We start from the raw sequence: 5,213 nt of genomic DNA, 5'->3' as shown, positions 1-5,213 counted from the left end.
AGTAGCTGGGGTTACAGGGATGCACCACCATGCCCGGCTAATTTTGTATTTTTAGTAGAGACGGGGTTTCACCATGTTGGTCAGGCTGGTCGTGAACTCCCGACCTCAGGTGATCCGCCCGCCTCGGCCTCCCAAAGTGCTGGGATTACAGGTGTGAGCCACTGTGCCCAGCCTACATTTTACTTTTATGTCAGTTAAACTTGCTATTGTGTGGAGAGTAGATTTGAAAGGGGCAAGACAGAGGGCAGAGACCGCTTAGTAGGCAAGAGATTATGCTGTCTGGCCGGGCGCGGTGGCTCACGCTTGTAATCCCAGCACTTTGGGAGGCCGAGGCGGGCGGATCACGAGGTCAGGAGATCGAGACCATCCTGGCTAACATGGTGAAACCCCGTCTCTACTAAAAATACAAAAAATTAGCCGGGCGTGGTGGTGGGCGCCTGTAGTCCCAGCTACTCGGAGAGGCTGAGGCAGGAGAATCGCGTGAACCCGGGAGGCGGAGCTTGCAGTGAGCCGAGATTGCGCCACTGCACTCCAGCCTGGGCGACAGAGCGAGACTCCATCTCAAAAAAAAAAAAAAAAAAAAGAGATTATGCTGTCATAGGCCAGGGTAGTGATACTGGATTGGAACTATGGCTGAGACAATTGATTCAAGATACCCCATGTTTGGGAAGTGAAGTGAATGGGTTTTGCTGATGAGTTGGATGTGAATGACAGGGGTGGTCATGGATGACTCCTGGTTTCTGGCTAGAGCACCTGGCTGGATGATGGACCATGTCCTGAAAAGGGAGAGTGGGATTGTGAAGGAATGAGTTGGGGGTTAAGTCCAGGGTTTTATTTTGTTCATTTTGAATTTGAGATGTCTACAAGACATCTGAGTGTAGGTGTCAACTGAGCAGTTGGATATACAAACTGGGAGCTAAGGTAGAGGTCAAAGCGAGAGATTGAGATTTGGCAGTCTGCGTTATGTAGATGGTATTTGGAGTCATGAGCTGAATACTATCTAGGGAAAGAGTATAGATGGAGATGAGAAGAACATGTATCATTGAGCCATGGGATTTGCCAATATTTTGAGGCAGGGCAGGGGAGGAGGATCCAGCAAAGGAGATGGGATTAGGGTGGTTTGAAGGGATGAAGAAAACAAAAGAGTTGGGGGGGAGTTCCTTAGAAGTCAAGGGATAGAATGAAGAAGGTGAAAGTAACTCTGGAGAGCTACTCAGAGGCCAAATAAGATGAGGATATTCTAGTATCCTTTGGATTTATTAGCACCTAAGTCATTGCTGACCTTGTGCAGTCTTGGTGAACTATTGAGGGTGTGAACCAGACTAGAGAGACAAGAATAGATGGAATATTGTTTAGGGATATGCTGTGGTAAGAGTCCCCCAAATTTCATGTGCTGGAAACTTAATCCCCCAATTCACATATTGATGGCATTTGGAGGTGGGGCCTTTGGGAGGTAATTAGGATTAATAAAGTCATCAAGATGGGGCCCTGTGATGGAATTGGTAGCTTTATAAGAGGAAGAGAGACTTGAGCTGACACGCTCTTGCGCTGTCACTACGTTATGCTCTCTGCCATGTTATAATGCAGCAAAAAGGCCCTCACAAGATCCAAGCACCATGCTCTTGGACTTCTCAGCCTCCAGAACCATGAATGAAATAAATTTATGTTCATTATAAATTACCCAGTCTCCAGTATTTTGTTGTAGCAACAGAAAATGGACTAAGCTGGATGCAGTGGCTCATACCTGTAATCCCAGCACTTTGGGAGGCCAAGACAGGCAGATTGCTTGAGCTCAGCAGATCCAGACCACCCTGGGTGACACAGTGAGACCCCCATCTCTGCAAAAAATACAAAAATTAGCTGGGTGTGTTGCCAGATGCCTGTAGTCCCAGCTACTCAGGAGACTGAGGTGGGAGGATCACCTGGGCCTGGCGAGTTCCAGGCTGCAGTGTGCTATGATCGTGCAGCTGCACTTGAGCCTGGGGGACAGAATGAGACCCTGTTTCAGAAGAAAAAAAGAAGGTGGGCCAGCTGTGTTGATTCACACCTGTAATCCCAGCACTTTGGGAGGCTGAGGCAGGAGAATCACTTGAGGCCAGGAGTTCAAGACCAGTCTGGCCAACATAGTGAAACCCTGTCTCTACTAAAAATGTAAAAATTAGCTGGATGTGATGGCGCACAACTGTAATCCCAGCTACTCGGGAGGCTGAGGCACAGGAATCGCCTGAACCCAGAAGGCGGGAGTTGCAAGTTGCAGTGAGTTGAGATCGCACCACTGCACTACAGCCTAGGAGACAGAGACTCTATCTCAAAAAAAAAGGCCGGGTGCGGTGGCTCACGCCTCTAATCCCAGCACTCTGGGAGGCTGAGGCAGGTGGATCCCGAGGTCAGGAGATCAAGACTGTCCTGGCTAACACAGTGAAACCCCGTCTCTAATAAAAATCCAAAAAATTAGCTGGGTGTGGTGGCACGTGCCTATAATCCCAGCTACTTGGGGGCTGAGGCAGGATAATTGCTTGAACCCGGGAGGCAGAGGTTGCAGTGAGCTGAGATTGCGCCACTGCACTCCAGCCTGGGTGGCAGAGCAAGACTCCCTCTCAAAAAAAGAGAAGAAGGTGGCCAGGAGCCAGTTGTGGGGAGACTGTGACTGCAGCCAGAGTGGAAGAGGGTCAGACACCCTGACATGCGAGGGAGGCTGAGGGAGAGCTCTTTAGTTGTGCTCACCATCGCCCCTCCCTCCATATGCCACTCTTATCCCCCAAGGCCGTGGGTGGGTCATTAACTGCCCCATTGCCACTGTGAGGCAGAAAACCAGCAGCGCTGTCTCAGCACCTTAGCCTGGCCACGTAGGAACATACCCGACTTTAGACATAATCTCCATACCTCCTCCTATACTGTGTATCCTGGGTTCTGGGCTTTTGTTTTCCCCTGTCACAATCACTGATGCCCCCAAGGTGATGTGAAGTCAAAGGGGAACACATTTGCAATAATAGGAAAATGACAAACTGAGAAACTAATTTTTTTTTTTTTTTGAGACGGAGTCTCAGTCTGTGGCCCAGGCTGGTGTGCAGTGGCATGATCTCAGCTCACTGCAAGCTCCGCCTCCCGGATTCAAGCAATTCTCCTGCCTCAGCCTCCCAAAATGCTGGGATTTTTGTTTTTGTTTTTGTTTTTGTTTTTTTGAGACAAAGTGTTTTTTTGAACTGGAGTGCAGTGGCACGATCTTGGCTCACTGCAACCTCCGCCTCCCGGGTTCAAGCGATTCTCCTGCCTCAGAATCCTGAGTAGCTGGGACGATAGGTGCCCACCACCACACCTGGCTAATTTTTGTATTTTCAGTAGAGACGGGGTTTTGCCATGTTGGCCAGGCCTGTCTCAAAATCCTGTCCTCAGGTGATCTGCCTGCCTCAGCCTCCCAAAATACTGGGATTACAGGCTTGAACCACCACATCTGGCCAGAAACTGATATTAAGAGGAAGCAGAATTAATAGATCTGACAGTTTGAAATAAGCCTAATGGGCTGGGCATGGTGGCTCATGCCTGTAATCCCAGCACTTTGGAAGGCTGAGGCGGGCAGATCACTTGATCTGGCCAACATGGTGAAATCTCATCTCTATTAAAATTATAAAAATTAGCCGGGTGTGGTAGCAGGCGCCTGTAATCCCAGCTACTCAGGAGGGAGGCTGAGGCAGGAGAATCGCTTGAACCCGGGAGGCGGAGATCGAAGTGAGCCAAGACTGTACCACTGCACTCCAGCCTGAGCAACAAAAGCCAAACTCCATCTCAAAAAAAGAAAAAAGAAATAAGCATAATGAACATCTTCAAAAGATAAGGAAGGATATTGTTAAGGCAGGAAGAAGCAACTGAAAATACCAGGTTTGAAAAATTTAATAGTTGAAATCCATACATGAATTGAATAGCAGAATGGTTACAGCCAAAATGAAATGAGGAGTAACAGGATCAAGGGTGAGGATTCACCCAAAAGACATCAGGAAGGGATAAAGAAAACAGGATAGAAAACAAATGAACCAACTGTTTGTGACATACACTGTTGATGGTTAATTCAGCAGGTATTCCCAACCCCCTTCTTCCTAAATCATCTCCACATTAGAGACTGAAAAAGCTTTATAGTTGCTATACTTCCTTTCCCAGACTCCCATGCAATTAGAGCTGGCCATGGGACATAGTTCTGGCCAATGAGATGTAAGCAGGAGAGTTCTGGGGGCTTGTGGGCAAGATTTGTTGTTTTTCTATTAAAAGAGAATGACAGAAAATGCTTTCCTGGTGTCATCTCTTTTTTCTTGCCTTGGACATGGGATGTTCTTTCTGGAGTTGTGACAGCTGCCTTGTGATCGTGAGGCAGAAGACAGTAATTTGGTTAAAAGCCAACATGCTCAGGACAGTCAAGTACAGCAGGAAGAGCCTAAGAGGGTTCTTGATGGTTCAGTAGTTGAACCAATGCTAGCAACTACCTACTTCCATATATATACATTTTTTAATTTCTATCTCCATATGTCTTTTTTTTTTTTGAGCGGGAGTCTCGCTCTGTCACCCAGGCTGGAGTGCAGTGGCGTGACCTCAGCTCACTGCAACCTCTGCCTCCCGGGTTCAAGCAATTCTCCCAAGTAGCTGGGATTATAGGCGTGTGCCACCATGCCCAGCTAATTTTTTGTATTTTTAGTAGAGATGGGGTTTCACCATGTTAGCCAGGATGGTCTTGATCTCCTGACCTCCTGATCCACCTGTCTCCATACTTCTTGTTGTGTGAATAAGTTTCTACATTTCTAGAAAAAAATGTCAAAAATGTCAAAACTGGCACAAGAAAATTTAGTAAATTTTTAGTAAAATTTTTAGTAAATTTTAGAATATTTAGTAAATTTTTGATCATTTCGTTTGCTTTAATAGCTAATAAAGGAATGATCAAAAATTTTCTGGCCAGGTGCAGTGGCTTATGCCTGTAACCCCAGCACTTTGGGAGGCCAAGGCAGGAGGATTGCTTGAGGCCAGAAGTTCGAGACCAGCCTGGGCAGCATAGCAAGATTTCATCTCTACAAAAAATTTTAAAATTAGCCAGCTGTGGTAGTATGCTTCTGTAGTCCTAGCTACTTGGGAGGCTGAGGCAGGAGGACTGCTTGATCCCAGGAGTTCAAGGCTTCAGTGGCCCTCGATTGCACCACTGCACTCCAGCCTGGGACACAGAGCAAGACACTGCC

Source organism: Nomascus leucogenys, chromosome 12, assembly GCF_006542625.1.
Source record: "Nomascus leucogenys isolate Asia chromosome 12, Asia_NLE_v1, whole genome shotgun sequence".
Classification (NCBI taxonomy): domain Eukaryota; kingdom Metazoa; phylum Chordata; class Mammalia; order Primates; family Hylobatidae; genus Nomascus; species Nomascus leucogenys.
Note: the sequence above shows the minus strand (reverse complement) of the source record.